The 18,727-nt window shown below is 48.9% G+C and overlaps 1 long non-coding RNA gene across 1 annotated transcript in view; it reads left to right on the forward strand.

Annotated features, from left to right (window-relative positions):
- The window catches only part of LOC310689592, an 82,684-nt gene that overhangs the window by 62,521 nt on the left and 1,436 nt on the right, over positions 1 to 18,727 (forward strand). The window lies entirely within an intron of this gene.

Raw genomic sequence — 18,727 nt, forward strand, 5'->3', positions numbered from 1 at the left:
TTAACAATAATACTTATGGCTTTTGCAGAAATGTTATTCCATTTTTTTTAAAGAGTTTATTCTTTAGTTTCTCCCCACCCCAAGAAAGAAAAAATCCAAGGAAGGGAACAAGACAGTGGGGACGTGTAAACTGGGTTTCCCTGCCTCTCCTGCTGTTTCATGCCAATTTTTTCCACCGTTTCCTAGTTCAAAACATGAATTGGCATTGAGCATGAGTAGAATACACGTATGTAGGCTGCTGCCTGCATAATGTTGCTTTTCAAATGATTTTAGAAATATATCTGCAAATAAATAGATGCGTATTCTCCCCGTTTTTCTTTCTCCTCCTGCGAGGTTTCCATTGTCATAAACAAAATCTGCCCTTTTTCCCTTATGGGGTATCCAAGAGCCCATATAGAGTCCTTATTTAGGTTCCCTATTGGTAGGAGAAAATAACAGAGGCCAACCAGAGAATATTGAGAAGCAAAGCAGCTAGTAAGCCTGTTCTTTATTGATCTGTTGCAACAGGGTGCTCCCCTCACTCGCAGGAAAGGAGGAGGAACCCAGAACAATGGCGCGCAAGGCCTTATAAAGACTTTTGAAATTGCCGCCCTGTAGATCAAGACCACCCCCAGAAACATCATACCTACATCACAGAAAAGGCAGTCTAAACAGAAATTTGAATGTTGTTTATCTCCTGTCTGGCAGGTTACCTGTTAATGCTTGCTTGATTGGATACCCTGGGGAGCCTGGCCAGCCTTTTGGAATAATAAATACTTAGTTCCTGAGTCAGGTCACAGGCTCACCCTGTTCATACACAGACATAACCTTAAGACAGGATTTGTGAAGGAAAGGCAATGGGGAGGCTTTTCCATTTTCCTTTGACCTTGCAGAGAAAACATTTGGTCAGTTTGGGACAGTTTGGGAATCAAAAATGGTTTCAGGTCGGTCTTCCTGTGCTGATCTATGTACGTGCTTGGTTGGTACGCTTATGAACATTTAACATATATCTAAGACCTCAGAATTCCTATCACACCATCTCTTCCTCTTCGTTACTGGAAGCTGAGAGAAAAGGCAGTTAAAAGAAAAGAACTGCCAGTTAAAAATGTGCAACCATATGCCGCGTTTTCATTTTGCCACTGAAATATACTCGGAGTCGAGAGTGGATTTCACTTCCACCTGGAGCTGGATTGGGTGGCTCCTGCGGACCAATCAGACTGCTGCATTTTGGATCCTATTGTTTAGGACCAATCAGACTGCTGCATTTTGGATCCTATTCAACTCAGTACATAACAGCCACATTTTCATTCTTTTTGGCAGGAAATGGACACAAGGACTGGAAATCCTCCAACTATTCTTCCACAGGTTTTCCCATTAGGACATGGTATAACATACCCAAAGTCTTGAGACCACTTTATCATGGCTGATGTAACTTCCTCGACTTCCCATTCGAGGAGGAGGCGATAAGCTTTAGAGAGGATTTTACTTTTTGCATTTATTACATCGGATTCAAATCTCGAGATTTCCTTGGCGAACCCTTTTTGTTTATCTACTTTAAATCTTTCGAATATTTGATAATATTGGAACCAATCTGTGATGACATCTCTTAATTCCTCAAAGCTCTTAAGTTTCAATTGGTTCTCTTCTTCTTTTAAAAGTATTTTTTAGGTAGGCCAATTTTCCAACATCTTGTTTTTCACCACCACTGTGGCCTCTACTGGAGAGGCCCACCACGGGATTTTGAGCTCCAACCCATCTTTATATTTCTCCCCAACTTTGAGAAGTGATCTCCTTATGATATGATTTAATAATAATAATAATAATTTGTATTTATATCCCGCCCTCCCCAGCCGAAGCCAGGCTCAGGGCGGCTAACAACAATAAAACAGTACAAAAGTACAGCACAAACATCACTCTAAAACCATTCATTATAAAATTAATCTCTGTGTATTTTTGCCTTTACATATATTAAATAAGCATGCCAACTCCAACAGTTATTATGTCCCTCCAAGTCCAACATATCCATATCTTTCAAACTGCACCATTCCTTCATCCACGTGAGGCAGACTGCCTCGTAATACAATTTTAAATCGGGCAGGGCGAAGCCACCTCTATATCTATTAAAATTTGATGTTTAATCCTGGGTCTCCTACCCTCCCATCTAATTTTAGATATTTCTTGTTGCAATGTTTTGAGGCAGCCTACCTCATTCAGAACTGGGATCATTTGAAATAAGAAAACCAATCTAGGGAGAACATTCATCTTTATGATCGAGATCCTACCTAGAAATGACAACTTCAATTTAGTCCAGGTTTCAATATTTTTTTTATTTCTTGTCAAATTTTTATATAGTTATCCTGAAATAAATTTAGATTTTTGGAGTTAATCCAGATGCTCAAATATTTTCCTTTCCTATGCCTATTTCATTTCTCATTTGATCCAGTTCCCCTTCTCTAATTCTTTTTTGAATGGCATTTCATTGGATATAATACCCACTTATAAAGAAGAATAAGAATAAGAAGAATAAGAATATCTTTATTGTCATTGCCCCCTTCGGGGACAACGAAATTACTTGACTGCTCCATAAAAACACTAATTAAACAATACAGTATAATACAGCAAGGGAGATTAGATGGCTTTCAAAGTCCAGGCTTCCCATTCAGGGCCGAGATCGCTCTGGAGAAGAAGCTGTTCTTAAGACGGCTCGTTCTTGTCTTCATCGTCCTGTATCTCCGTCCCGATGGCAAGAGCTCGAAGAGACAGTGACCAGGATGCGATGGATCTTTTACTATGTCCAGTGCCTTCCTATGGTACCTTGTGGCATAAATCTGCTCTAAGGTGGAGAGTGGGCAGCCAACAATGCTCTCTGCTGCCTTAACAACTCTGCACAACCCCATCCTGTCCTGGGTAGTACAGCTTCCGTACCACACACATAAGCCATAAGTGAGCACGCTCTCAATGGCACAGTGATAGAAGGCAAGCAGCAGTTTCTGCGGAAGATGGTTTTTCCTTAGTATTCTCAAAAAGTACAGTCTCTGCTGCGCCTTCTTCACAAGCCCCCTTGTGTTGACACTCCAGGACAGATCCTCTTGTAATTCAATGCCCAGAAATCTGAACGTTGTTACCCTCTCCACACAGACCCCATCAATCAAAAGTGGCTGGACGTTGCTCTTCTGTCTCCTGAAGTCCACCACAAGCTCCTTTGTCTTCCTTGTATTTATGAGCAAGTTGTTAGCGCTGCACCACTCTGTCAGCCGCTCCACCTCATCTCTATAATCCGTTTCACCCTCCCTTTCAGAGATGAGCCCAATCACAGTTGTGTCATCTGCAAATTTGACAACCCTATTACTAGGGTGAGTAGCGACACAATCGTATGTGTAGAGAATATAAAGGAGCGGACTGAGTACGCATCCCTGTGGTGTTCCTGTGTTAGTCTTAAGCATATTAGAGGTATAAGGGCCCAACCGAACCCTCTGGGGGCGGTCTGACAAAAAGTCCAATATCCACCCACAAAGTGATAACGGCAGCCCCAGATCTTCCAGTTTAGACATCAGACGTTGTGGTAGAATGGTATTAAATGCCGAGCTGAAATCTAAAAAAAGCAGTCTGGCATAACCCCCCCCCCCCGCTGCTCCAAATGTGCAAGGACGGCATGGAGGGCAATCGCCACAGCGTCCTCTGTCGATCTTTTCGTTTTATAAGCAAATTGGAATGTGTCCAGTCCCTCTGGTAGGCAGGCAATGACATAATTTCGTACCAGCTTTTCAAAGCACTTCATGATTATAGGTGTGAGTGCTACTGGACGAAAATCATTCAGATCTTCCGGGTTAGATTTTTTTGCTATTGGAACGATAATAGAGGACTTTAGGCAGGATGGAACAATAGCCTGGGCTAGGGATCGATTTAAGATCCCAGTGAAAATTCCTGCTAGTTGATCTGCACAGTCTCTCAATACCCTTCCAGCTACCCCATCTGGCCCTGTGGCCTTCCTTGGGTTGATTCCCTTCAACACCTTCCTCATCTCTTCTTTTTCCACAGAGACTACTACATTCCTTTGTACTGATGATGGTGATGGTGGTGGTGACGGCAAAGCCTTCACCAGGAGTGGTGGTGGTGGTGGTGGTAAAGCCTCAGCAGGTGTTGCTGCAGATGTTACTTCAAAACGGGCAAAAAAGGCATTCAAATCCTCTGCGAGGGATGCCCCTCCCTCGTCTGCCAGGGAGTCCTTAGATTTATACCCTGTTAATTCTTGTACACCTTGCCACACCTGCCTGGTGTTGTTACTTTGTAAATGATTCTCCAGCCGCTGTCTATACGCCTCCTTTGGTACACGGATACCTCTCTTTAGATCGGCTCTAGCTAAGCTGTACAGCGACTTATTTCCACCTCTGAAAGCAGTATTTCTTGCCTTTAGCAACCCCTGGACCTCCCTTGTCATCCAGGGCTTCCTGTTTGGGTAGATCTTTATCCACCCAAGGCCTTGCTTGCATCCCAAATCACTCTAATAACTGTATCTTGAGCCATATTGATTCCAAAGAATTCCTTTAACAGGTCTTGAGCTTTGCTCAATATCTTTTCACCGTTCAGAATCTTTTCGTTCATTCTCCATCTCCTATTTATTTTCCTATAGCCTCTTTAATTCTTCTTCCCCTTTCTTTTTTCTTCTTCCTTTTCTTTTCCCTGCGCTCGCCTTAGGACACCTGTGTTACGGTTTGACAGGTGTACCACCCCAGTCAAAACTCCCCACCTGACGCTGTCGCTGGAGCGGGTCGCACCTGGCACACGCCGGGCGCTTGCAGGCAGAAGCAAGAGCCCTTCAGGGCTCACCTCACTGGGTAATTGAAAAAACGATCAGAGTAGTGGTAATTCTTTTTTAAAAAATATTTTTTATTAATTGTTAGCATACTAAAATTTTTAAGACATACCACACAAATTATTATACATATGTCCTTGTTTGGACTTCCTTCAGCATCTCTGATAGTCTTCTGTCTTGATTATTTCTCCTGCAATTCTTAACTTAATATTGCCTTTACCTTTTCTAACAAATCATTTCTCCCTTTCCATTCTTACAATATTTATTAAATTACTCCTCACAGAACTTCTTGTAGTCCTACAAACGTAATCTGATCATCACAAATACTTTTCAGATACTCAGTAAATTTAGTCCAGTCTTTGGTAAACCTCTGGCCCCGCCGGTCTCGGATCCTTCCTGTTAGCTTGTCTAATTCTTCGTAGTCCATCAATTTCATCCTCCATTCTTCTAATGTTGGTAGTTTTCTTGCTTCCCAAAGTAGTGGTATTTCACCGGCAGGCCTCCCACTTATTCTGTACCTCTCATGTCTCTTCACAGGGCCAGAGTGAAACTCACTAGGGTCTTCTTTCCCCACTGAATCTGTGGGAATGTTTAGGGATGCAGGGAAGGATATATTGTTGTTATGTACTGAGTTGAATAGGATCCAAATTGCAGCAGTCTGATTGGTCCTATAACAATAGGATTCAGAATGCAGCAGTCTGATTGGTCCTAGAACAATGCAGCAGTATGATTGGTTGGCAGGAACCACCCAATCCTGCTCCAGATAGAAGTGAATCCACAACCTGATTGGCTTGCAGTAGAATTCTGGAATTAGCCAATCATGTGCAGCCCATTGTGTAAATAATGTATATAAAGCAGATACTGTGAGGGGATGTAGTAAAGCTCCACTCGCCCCCTACTGCCCCTCCATCACCTGTCTTTGCTCTCCGGCCAGACCAGGTTTCTTGAGCAGGTTGGCGAGGGTTTTACTTTTCAAAAACACAGGCCGAAATAACACCGGTAGGGCTGCCACCACTCCCTTTTGGTCAGGGGAACCCAGAGACACAATCCAGGGAGAAGTGTGTGTCCCATTAACCTGGCAATTCCCCCCTCTACAAGCTGAATCCACAGGCTTGCAGGCAGATATTCTCTCGGTAAAGCGTAACTAAGCGGAAGGCTTGGATTTAGCTATTCCCTCGGAAAAGGCACAAATACCAACAGGTTCTACTATAAAAGTTTATTTTAAAAGGATAACAGAAAACATGTTGAGAATCAACAGGCACTTCTTTTGAGTCTTACAAACAAAAAATAAAAACGCTGTATATTATCACTAGCTTTACATACTCACAAAGGAACAGGGTTAGAATAGTCAATAGTCCTTTCAAGCTGTTGCGTAATGGAGATGTTTGAGGATTTCCATTTCAAAAGGACGAAACGAAGGCTATCGATGGAAGTTACAGCCGGGCATCTTTGCAAGTTGCAGAGCAATGGCAGAGAGCAAAACACAAAACATCTCTTGATCCTTTTATTTACAATTCTGACTTGGCGTCGTAACTTTTAGCCAATCAAGAATCTTAATTTGATCAGCTCACTCTTTTGCAGCTGGGTCAGCTTTAGGTTTGAACCCTAATCAAAGAATCTTCCTCCCACCTGTGAAATTAACCAGATCCCCAATTCTCAGCAGTTTGAAAACAAATAACCTCCGGGAGGAGGGAAGAGATTCACACCACCAGCCCAGGTGCCAAACCTTTCATTAATCAAGGACTCCTTTCCTCCCATAAACCTCTCACAGTAAGGAGCCGAAGTCTGGGTTTTAAAGATACACAGCTCCCTTTCCCAGGGTCCTTGCGGCTGATAAAAATACCCACAAGGCCACATTCTTTCACTTGACCAAGGAATGATTTTTCTAACAGTTGTAACTTTACTACAGGGGACTTTCATTCATTCCTCCTGTCAGGGCTGCCGCCCAGTCCCAGCTCACATAGGACCAAGTCAGCCAGCGTTCAGTTTCAAAGAGTCTTTATTGGATTACAGGTTCCATTTCCAAACTGCAACGTGCAGCCCTACTTCTTCTAGGTCAGAACGACGAAGACCCGTCTGAGTCTCCGCCTCTAGCGCACCAGCTTAATACCCTAGCCTTGCTCCACCTCCTGCGCCTTTCCTTCCGTCTCTGGGTCCTCCTGCCCCCCTGGGTCTCTCCTTTCCTACTCTCTTCTGACGCGGACCCCCCTGACCCTTCCGCCTCCTTGCGGCGGGCTTTGGGACTCGGTTCACTCTCTGGGCTGCTGGCTGCGCCAGCTTCCGTTACATTTGAACTTGGCGCGCGCGCCCAACTCTCCACTTTCCTCTTGATCGTTTCCTCGCTCCCCGAGGTGGGCGTGACTACTCCTGACTCATGCCCTCCCTCCTTCTGAAAGTCTCCGGAGCCCGATATCTGGTCCCCTTTCTCCCCGCTGCTCCCGGCTGGGAACGTGGGTCCCGATCTCCAACTGCTGCTTTCTGATCCCTCTCTGGACCCTTCTTCCTGGGGTGTCCCCCTGCTCTCCCCCCTTGCTCTGGCTGCTGGCGCTCCCTTCTGGGAATCCTCGGACTCGCTAGACAGGCTCGGTGATCTCGGGTCGTCATCCCCACTCATCCTTCCTTCGTATTCCTCCCCCTCGCTCTCTGTCTCCTCCCTTCTCTGCGTCTCTGCTCCTGAACCCCTGACATCCATCCCCCCCTCGAAGCCCCCCCTTCCCCCCTCCCCGCTTTCAAGGGTGGTTGGTGGGTGCTCCGTCATCACGGGAGTGAATGTCGGATACAGTTCGCTCCCCGTTGCTGGCCGCCAACTGAAGACCTCCGAGTCTTCCTCCCCGCGTTCGTCAACGGTGGTCTCCTCCGCCTCCATCTCGGTGCCGCCGTGCTCGAAACCAAGGTCCTCCCCGCAAACGTCCATGTCCGTCTCTGCGTCTGTCGCTGGACCTGGTGTCTCCTGCCACTTCCGGCGCCACTGCTCCTCTGGCCGATCGTCCCACCAATACGAGTTGTCGGACGCCGAACCCTCCGGTGACCCCTCTGGGGAACGTGTGCGCGGTGCGGGTTCCCCTTCCGAGTCGAAGCCATGGAACGTGCTGGAGGAAAGCGTGGGCGTGAACAACCAGTCGTCGAAGAAGCCCGCTGGCATAGGTCTGTGTGGGAAAAGGGCATGAAACTCATCCTTGAGCAGGGGTTCCTCCAAGGCGTAGTCCGGCACCCAGCTATTAGTACTGGCCCGGGTGCCCTCCCTTGCTAGTAGATATTCTACTCCGTCTTCCCCCCATCTGGAGTCCAAAATCTCCGTGACTTCGTTGATGGGGTCCTGCTGTGGCAATCTTCCCACCTCCGTCCGCTCCGGAGACTGACTCGGTGCCGTTCCTGGTTCCTGGAACCTGTGCGGTGCCCTGTAGGGAGTGAGCACCGACCTGTGGAACACCGGATGCATCCTGGAACCCTCTGGTAGCACCAGCCGGAAAGCCACCGGGTTGATCTGCGCTTCGACTCGGTATGGACCGAGTTGCTTGTGCCCTAGCTTCCTCTTGGCTAACGATCGGGTCGGCACCGCGTGGGCTGCCAACCAGACCCAGTCTCCCACTCGGATCTCCTCGCCAACTCGCCTGTGCTTGTCAGCTTGGACCTTGTATGCGTGCTTCGCCAGCTCCAGCTGCCGTCTGAGTTGATCGTGGACCTCTTGCAACTCAGATGCGAAAGCGTCCGCCGTCTGTGGTTCCCCTTCCCCCACTCTGTCCAGTCCCGGGAAGGTTCTGGGATTCCTCCCATTGTTGGCGAAGAACGGCGTCACCCCTGTGGATACGTGTTTCGTGTTGTTGTAGGCGAATTCGGCGAGCGGCAGGTAATCCACCCACGTCGCCGGCTGTTGATTGGCATAGCATCTCAGGTACTGCTGCATGATGGCATTGACCCTCTCCGCTTGCCCGTTGGTCTGCGGGTGCCTTGCCGATGTCAGGTTGATCTTGACGTTCAGGAAGCCCATCAGCTTTTGCCAGAAATTCGAGATGAACTGGCGTCCGCGGTCGGACAGTATAGACCGTGGCAGCCCGTGCACTTTGAACACGTGATCTATGAACAATTTGGCTGTTTGTTCTGCCGTGGCCACCTTCGCACACGGTATGAAATGTGCCATCTTGGTGAACAAGTCCACCACCACTAGTACAGCTGTCTTGCCTCTCGAGCTGGGTAGATCCGTGACAAAGTCCAGGGCCACCCTCTCCCATGGTTCAAACGGCGTTTGCAGCGGTTCCAGCAGTCCCGCCGGTGGTTTGTGCACCGGCTTGGCCCTCTGGCAGGTGTCGCACCTCGCGACGTAGTCCGCGACTTCCCCCCTCAGTCTGGGCCACCAAAAGTCTCTTGCGACCAATTCCACCGTTTTTTCTGTGCCAAAGTGCCCGGCCGTGGGTGCGTCGTGCAGCTGCTGCAGTACCCGGGCGCGAAGTTCGTCTCCCGGCACGTAGACGGCCCCTTTACGTAAGAGCAAGCCGTCTCGTATCTGGAACTCGTCGCCCTTCGCCGTGCCCTTGTGCACCTCTGCCATCTTCGCCTGCGCGAATGAGTCGTCCGTCAACGCCCTTCGCACCGCATCCAGGTCTACTGTGGCTGAAGCGCACGCCCACGCTGTTGGCGCGAAGATGTGCATGGCCGCCGCTGGCGTCGCCTCTTCGAGGTACTGCGGTTTTCGGGACAGGGCATCCGCCATGATGTTGGTGTCGCCCGGGACGTACTCAATTCGGAAATTGAAGTCAGCAAAGAACTCCGCCCAACGGATCTGCCTCTGGTTCAGGAACCGAGCCGTGCGCCAGTGCTCCAGATTCTTGTGGTCCGTGCAGACCTGCACCGTGTGCTTGGCGCCGATCAGGAAGTGCCTCCACGCCTTGAAAGCTGCATGAATGGCAAGCAGCTCCCTATCCCAGATGGTGTAGTTCTGCTCCGACTTGCTGAGCTTTCTGGAGTAGAACGCCCCCGGCCTCCAGACCCCCTGCGGGTCCTTCTGCAGCAGTACCGCTCCCACTGCTCTATCGGACGCGTCTGTCTCCACCCTCAGCGGTCTGCTGGGGTCGATATGCAGCAGTTGCTCTTCCGACGCGAAGAGACGCTTGAGTGTCTGAAAGGACCGCTCCGCCTGCTCCGTCCAGATGAATTTCTTTTTCTTGGAGCTTAGCGTGTCCGTAATAGCTGCCGTCTGCATCGCGAACCCCTTGATGAACTTGCGATAGAAATTGGCGAATCCGACAAACCTCTGGACCTCTTTCCGGTTGCGCGGGCTCTTCCAATCCAACACCGCACGAACCTTGGCGCTGTCCATGGCTAGCCCCTTGTCCGACAGCTTGTAACCCAAGAAATCCACCTCCGTCGTGTCGAACTGGCACTTCTCCAGTTTGGCGTACAGTCTATGCTGCTGCAGCCTCTTCAGCACCTCCCGAACGTCCTGGTCGTGTGCTTGCTGCGAGTCAGAGAATATCAGGATGTCATCCAGAAAGCAGACGCACTTCTTGTAGAGGAGTCCCGCCAACACGTGATGCATAAAAGCTTGAAAAACGTGGGAGCCATTTTGCAATCCAAAAGGCATAACTCTATATTCGTAGGTGCCCAGAGGCGTGAACATGGCTGTCTTCCACTCATCGCCCTCCCTCATACGGATGAGATTGTACGCTCCTCGCAGGTCCAACTTGGTGAACACGCGTCCCTTGCGCACCGTCGCCAGCAGGTCGTCAATCCTGGGCATAGGGAAATCGGAGGGCTTGGTCATTCTGTTTAAGAGGCGGTAATCCACGACCAATCTTTTTTGGGGCGTGTCCTTTTTCTTCACGAAGAAAACAGGACTGCCCCCTACTGCGCTGGACTCCCGGATGAAACCGCGCTGCAAATTGTGATCGATGAACTGTTTGAGTTCCTGTAGTTCGTCCTCAGACATGGAATATAGCTTCCCCTTCGGCAGCGTCGCCCCTGGCAGGAGGTCAATCTTGCAGTCATATTGCCTGTGCGGTGGTAGCTTGTCTGCCTCTTTCTCGCAGAAGACCTCCAGAAAGTCCGCGTATTTGTGGGGAACTGCTTGCAACGTTCCCAACTGCAGTTGTGAGTCCTCCTCCTCCCCCTCCTGCCTGGGCAGGATGCAGTGTTCTGCGCAGTAAGAGGAGCCGAAGATCAGCTGTCTCTGGTACCAAGCCATCGTTGGACTGTGCCTGTCCAGCCAACTCATGCCCAACACAATGGGCGTGTCCGACAGTCGGGTGACATTAAAACTGATGACTTCCCTGTGGTTACCAAGTTGCATCACCATTGGTGGCGTCTGCTTCACCACCTGCCCCCCTAGCAACTCTCTGCCATCCACTGTGACGACTTGCAGGGGCAGAGTGGCAGGCAGCAGCTTTATAGCGTGCTGCTCCACAAAATCCTGTGCTATAAAGTCTGCGTTGCTTCCAGAATCCACAGAAAGCGGCACTTCGATGGTGACTCCATTGGGTAGCTGGAGAGACGCTGTGAGTTGCACTACTGGTTTGGGTGGGAGGGGGTCCGTGGGTTGCAATATCGCTGGGGACTGCTTCACTGATGCGTCTGGCTGGGCCCCAGTGCCTCTGTCTCCAGCCAGACATCGTCGTTTCCCTGCTGGGCTTCGCTGCATTGTGTGGCCATTTTCACCGTTGCGGAGGCTGCAGTGTGCTTGGAGCTCCTCTGGGGACACTCTTTCGCCAAGTGTTGAGGGCTCTCGCATATGTAACACTTCCTGGTCCCTCTAGGAGGTTTAGTCTTGACTGCTGTCGGTGCAGAGGCTCTGCTAGCTGACTGAGCCCTGGCGCCTCCCACTTCCATAGGTTCCACTCCCCCTCCTGGCGGAGGTGTGGATTGCGCACGCGCTGCTTCCCTTGGAACGAAAGAGAAACTTCTCGCTGCTTCGCGCCCTCCACGTCCTTCATCTCTGCACCATGGACGTTCTTCCAGCCTCACCCCCACAGTCAGCGCCCTTTGGACCACCTCCTGCGTGCTTCGGGGCCTCTCCCCCCTCGCAATTTCATCCTTCACAGCAGAGCTGAGACCCTCCCAGAACAGGTCCCTGACTGGGGGCGAGTCCCGGTCCCATTCCAATGCACTGACCAGCGCAAAAAAGCGGGCGTGGTACTGTCGGACGCTCGCCCTCCCTTGTTTCAGTCCATGAATCTCCCGTCGGGCAAGATCCACATCAATGGTAGACAAAAAACATGCATCCATCGCTTTGATAAAGGCATCTGCACTCTGAAGCGCCGGATCTTTATCCCTCCACAAATTGCGCAGCCACGCCTTCGCATCCCCATGCAAATGGGACAGTATAAACCCCACTTTCTCTTGCTCATCTCTAAAGTCTTTTGCCAGCAGTTGCAGTGCGCACATCACATCTGCTCGAAAGTTGGGGTACTGTTGTAAATTCCCATCGAAGTGAGCCACCAGCCCTCCTGCTCTCCGTGCCAACCCAACCCCCTCCGGTCTGGGTCCTGGCTGCCCATGCTTAACCCATGCTTCAAACCTGGCGTGGAGATCTCGGTAGGCGGCTGCCACATCCTCCTCCCTTTTCTTGGATGCCAGTACCTCCGCATTCAATTGGGTAACTGCCTGTTGCAGCGCTGAAACTTTCTCTGCTTCCGTCATCTTTGCCAACCGTCGTGAGCTTGCTCCCCCACACACCGATCCCCTCCTCCAGCTGCTTCTGTCTCCGCTGCGAGGTATCAGGTGTCAGAAGCTTGAGAGACGGGTCTTACTGTCAGGGCTGCCGCCCAGTCCCAGCTCACATAGGACCAAGTCAGCCAGCGTTCAGTTTCAAAGAGTCTTTATTGGATTACAGGTTCCATTTCCAAACTGCAACGTGCAGCCCTACTTCTTCTAGGTCAGAACGACGAAGACCCGTCTGAGTCTCCGCCTCTAGCGCACCAGCTTAATACCCTAGCCTTGCTCCACCTCCTGCGCCTTTCCTTCCGTCTCTGGGTCCTCCTGCCCCCCTGGGTCTCTCCTTTCCTACTCTCTTCTGACGCGGACCCCCCTGACCCTTCCGCCTCCTTGCGGCGGGCTTTGGGACTCGGTTCACTCTCTGGGCTGCTGGCTGCGCCAGCTTCCGTTACATTTGAACTTGGCGCGCGCGCCCAACTCTCCACTTTCCTCTTGATCGTTTCCTCGCTCCCCGAGGTGGGCGTGACTACTCCTGACTCATGCCCTCCCTCCTTCTGAAAGTCTCCGGAGCCCGATATCTGGTCCCCTTTCTCCCCGCTGCTCCCGGCTGGGAACGTGGGTCCCGATCTCCAACTGCTGCTTTCTGATCCCTCTCTGGACCCTTCTTCCTGGGGTGTCCCCCTGCTCTCCCCCCTTGCTCTGGCTGCTGGCGCTCCCTTCTGGGAATCCTCGGACTCGCTAGACAGGCTCGGTGATCTCGGGTCGTCATCCCCACTCATCCTTCCTTCGTATTCCTCCCCCTCGCTCTCTGTCTCCTCCCTTCTCTGCGTCTCTGCTCCTGAACCCCTGACACCTCCTCACCACTATGAGCTGAATAAAGAGCATGAAATCACTTTGCGACTCGGAGTATATTTCAATTGTCTAAGGTATCCTATCCCAATTTGTCTTTACAAGTTCAACAAAATCAGCAGAGTTAACATTCCCCTTCTCTTAAACACACGCACAGCACATAGCTTGCTCAGACTTGTTAGAGTCTCTGTACATATTTCCTGGCATTTCCCCCATTTAATCCCTCCTAAAATAAGACACTTAATAAGACTTAAGAGGTTAGGACATAGTTTAAATGTGGTGACTATCTCCTTATGGGAGAAAGCCCTCCTTTTCCTCTCTTGGCCTGGAGCCAAGGGTTCATCTTAGTGGTGCTGTTGTTAAGATGGCATTGATAGAGACAAGAAGAAGACAAGATGGTCGCCAGCCTTTTTACTTCTTGAGAGGCCATGCCCATCTCAAGTTACACATAAGAAGTTTCGTCTCAGTCCTGGAAAGCAGGAAATTCCAGCTGGAGGGCTGAGACAACCTTCATGTCTACTCTACCAATGTTGTGTTTGACTGCACATGATTCTTACATCCCACAGAATCCGCTAAGCCCGTTCCCTTGGCTGTGGATTCGCTAGATAGTAGGTAGGAACAGTGGGAATCTCTTTTTTTTAAATAAAATATTTATTAAACCAAACACATAAAACACCATCACCAACATAAAACAAACAGAAAAGAAAAAAGCAAGAAATTAACACACAATAGATAAAAAACAGCATAATTAATTTCCAAAAAAACCATATTTCCATAACCTTCCTTTGGGACTTCCTCACATCTCCCTTATCTGCGTTCCCAGTTATAAAGTTGAGTCAGCAATGCTTCACCTTCTTTCAACTCTTACTTTATAGTTTTCAAATATTATTCTCCAATTTTAATTTTTATTTTCACATACTTTAATATTTAAGTTTGACATAATATTAAATAAAGTTTCATCCTTGTTCTTATAAATCACTTATTTTCCTAGGAACAGTGGGAATCTCGTTCATCCATTCGTGTGCGTCACTAATTATTTATTATTATTATTTTATTAAATACTTTTATTTTGCTTTAAACAAATACATATAAATATATGTATATCTATATTTTCATGTGCGTCACTAATTAGATGACGAGGCATTTGGCTATTTTATCCACGCCCTTCAGAAATGGCATCTGGTTATCTGCAGACGTACGGATTCTTTTCTAGCAGTCCCGTGCTATTACCTGGGCAATTTCCTGGGTGCTCACATCCCAGCACCGAGGGAAGCTGTTGTTTTGTTAAAGACAGAATGTGGGTAAATGCCTCCGATCACCACTCACGACAAGAGAACCTTAAGGTCTTGCTTCCGGACAATACCCCAGGCTAACAGGTCCTCTGCCGAGCGATCACTCCACACCCCTCTGCAGGAGAGCGTTGCAGATGTGGTGCTCAGGTCATCTACTTGGTAGCACTCTTTAACCATCTCCAGGAGACTGTTGTTACCTGTGTAGTATTGGACTTTCTGGCACCTGTTCGCCCACCATTTGGGCATCGATGATTCGAGCGATCCATCCAATACTCGCCACTGTATCAGGTTTCCTCAAACCTTTGGATGTTCTGAAGTGAGGCTCCAAATCCACATGGTACCCTTGTCTCCTAAGTCCTTTCGTGATGTACTTCACTACAGCATCATGTAGTCTTGCCGCATGAGACCTGTAGCAGACTTTGATAACTTGGTTCAAAGTTTAGGGCATCTGGCACCCGCCACGACATAGCTCTCCGTTCCCTGGCCAAGCGCGGGACCTGATAGGAAGCGCATTAATACGCATCCTAATGGAGTTTGAATAGTCTTTGTCCGACAGGAACTTTGTGTAGACCCAGTTATGCTGGCTATGGGTTTTTCCAGACTCCTTCAATGCGCAACCATCCACCGATTGGTACAGGAGACTGGCCCATCGACGATCTTGAACTTGAGATGTAAAAAGGCTATTTCCCCTCTCCCTTTCTACCAGAGAGAGCTCCCACCTCAGAAAGGTCCCAGATGTAGACTGCTCCGTCCTTAATAGTCAGTATTATCCAAGGCAACAATGCTATGTCAATATAAACTCTTTATATAATCAATACAGAACACTGAACAATATGAAATGTATGAACTATGCACTCTCTGCAAAACCAAATAAACAGAAATCTTACAAATTTCTGAATGTCACAAAATGTGCACTCTTGATGGATTCTCTTGAAAACAGAGAACCAAATAAACATAAGTCTTATAGGTCTCTGAAAGTCTTTGTAGACTATGCAAGTCTCTGAAAGAAGCAATGGGTCAAATTATTATCTGGTGAAAACAATCTGTAAAGCTTTGTTTTATGATGTCCAGCGCTGCCGAAGTGGTCCGCAAACAGACGTAGTGAACGGTGATTCCGGATATACCGACTGTTTTGTGGAATTCTTCTTCAGCACAGCAGAAGGATACAGAAATGCTTCATCAACCCATCTATATGGTGAATGGAATTGTATAACACCAATTGCTTTGGAGCAGTGGTCATAAATAGTCCTTAATAGTGGCAGTCGTAGGAGATGATCCCTACGAAGTCTTGGCATCATCGCCAGAATTCCTAGGCCTCTGTCGCTGACCTTAGCATGGAAGTACGCCATGGGTGTACTATCCAGGAGACCTAGCCACTTTCTTACTGCCGTCCTCACATAGCGGTCTATTCTGTCGAGTAGTCCCACTGTGGTAGAGCCCATTGAGAGCTGGTGGTATCTACTAACCAAAGAATTTAACCCCCTGCGTTACAAACAATAGTCAGTAATATCCAAGGCAATATGATGACCAAATACAGCGATACGATATAAATATACACTCTTTACATAATATGAAATATATGAAATCACATGAGCAGAAAACTTACGAATCTCTGAAAGTCACAAAATATGCACTCTTAATGGATTCTCTTGAAAACATAAAAGCAAATAAACATAACTCTCTTGAAAGTCTTTGAAGACTATGCAAGTCTCTGAAAGAAGCAATGTATCAGATTTTTATCTGGTGAAAAAAGGCTGTAAAGCTTTGTTTATGGAGTCCAACGCTGCCGAAGTAGTTCGCAAACAGACATTGTGAACAGTGATTCTGGATATCACCCACTGTTTCGTGGAATTCTTCTTCAGCACAGCAGAAGGATACATAAATTATTCAAAAACCCATCTATAGGGTGAATGGAAAAGTATGACAACAATTGCTATGGAGCAAGGTCATAAAGTTATGACTGTTGAGTAGCCCCACCATGGTAGAGACCATTGAGAGCTGGTGGTATAGCGATGGCAGGAGGATGGTACGCAAGCCAAACATTGGTTGCTGAGGTTTCAAGGGAGCATTGCTGTGCTGGTCCTGGGGGGGTTTACCGTGCGGCATGGTCTAAGTCCGGTCCTAGGTCGAGGGTAAGGAGGCTGTCTGTCAGGGGCGAAGCGAGGTCCAAAGCGAGGAGTCAGGCGTGGTCAGGAACTCAGGAGAGCAGGTCAGGGTGCCGGCAAGAACAGGTTACCAACGATGTTGCTCCCGCAACCTGGGACTGGGCTGGCTGGCCTTTATCTCCTCTGAGGCATAGGGCGGCCCCAGTCCACAGGTGACTCGCCCCACTTGGCCTTAAGGTGAGCACTCCTCCTGGGGGAACTTAGTTCCCTCCGCCTCTCTGCCCTGAGCCTCTGCAGCTCAGGAGAGGCTGGAGGGTTACCGGACCCAGAGGCAACCTCACCTTTCCCTGACGGGGCTGATAGTGGAGCACCTGCAGGCAATGGGTCCTCCATCACCTCCGGAGCCAGAGTGGATTCACCTGGTGTTTGCTCCTGAGGATCCAGCACAGGTGAGGACCCTTCAGGCTCAAGCCCCAGCCCCGGCTCAGCCGGCCCTGGAGGCGGGGACTCCTGTGCAGGCTGGGATCCCTCAGGTTCAGCCTCCGAGTCCGAATCCCAGGCCATGACACCAAGTTTTTTTTATCGCGTAACTAAATTTGGAATATTTCGGAGAAATTGCCCATGATTCCTGTGAAAGGACTTTTCTTTGGAGTTTAAACAACTCTTCCCGTCTCACTAAAGAGACTCGCAGTGGGGCTGCTGCAATAGTAAATCTAACGTAACCCCTCTCTTTTCAAAAGTATGGTCAGGTTTTTGGACACTTCTTGATAATCAGTTTCTAAACTGCAATTTCTTTTTAGCCTTTGATATTGGCTATAGGGCAAGCTTTTCTTCCTTTTTAAAAATGTATTTATTTGGCTTTTCAGATACAAATGCTACAGTCCCATATCTAACATACAACATAAAAACAAGATTCCAAGGAACCTCCCAGACTTCCCCTCCTCCACTTTGTGGGTCCTGTTGTTACTCGTTTCCTCCAGCGTCTTCTATGACAATCCAAATCTTTTACCTCTCCGTTGTGTCCAAAATTCACCATTCAACTACAAGTGATATTCTGAAATATACTCCGAGTCGCAAAGTGATTTCATGCTCTTTATTCAGCTCATAGTTGTGAGGAGGAATGAATGAATGTCCCCTCAAAGTATCTGCTTTATATACATTATTTACACAATGGGCTGCACATGATTGGTTAATTCTGGAATTCTACTGTAAGCCAATCAGGTTGTGGATTCACTTATATCTGGAGCATGATTGGGTGGTTCCTGCCAACCAATCATACTGCTGCATTGTTCTAGGACCAATCAGACTGCTGCAGTTTGGATCCTATTCAACTCAGTACATAACATATTCCAATCCTACGAACGATTTTAACTGTCTGTACCGAAAAGGACAAACAAAAAGGCTCCTCTCCCTTAAGGGAGGCGAAGGAGCCCGTCTGGGAGATCTCTGGTTTTCCCAACGGTCAGAGAAAAACAGAACAGCCAAAGCCAGGGCCGTCTTACCCATAGAGTCTAGTGGCGCAGGGCGCCAGGGCGCCAAGTTTTGGAGGGCGGCAGGGAAGAGGCAGAGGCTGGACGTGGCGCCTCCTGGCATCAGCTCGCCGCCCTTGCCCGCCTCCGCCATGCTGTGCCAAAGCAGCGCCGCACCTGGAGCCTCCGTCTGCCATGGCCACCGTGGCACAAATCGGTCAGCTGGGGTGCCACGTCCAGCCTCCATCTCTTCCCCACCGGAGGAGCTGCTCTCCAGCTGCTGCCCGCCTCCTCCAGTCCTGCTGGCAGCGCTGTCCTCAACAACTCTGGGAAACGGGGTGGGGGGCAGAGGGAGCTTTGCACCCTGGCACCAGATATGTTTAAGACGGCCCTGACCAAAGCAAATGATGGAGCAAAGCGGCTGAGACGCCTAATCCTTTATTACGAGTGTCAGATGCTGTTGTGGTTGCTCGAGAGGAACTAGGCAAAACTCCGACCTGTCTTTTCCAGGCTTTATTCTTGGTGCAAACTATTTACAGTGAAGAGTGTTGTAAGTTCATGTCCGGCTCGATTGCT

The sequence above is a fragment of the Podarcis liolepis genome (assembly GCF_965112155.1).
Source record: "Podarcis liolepis genome assembly, chromosome: 12".
In the NCBI taxonomy this organism is placed as follows: Eukaryota; Metazoa; Chordata; class Lepidosauria; order Squamata; family Lacertidae; genus Podarcis; species Podarcis liolepis.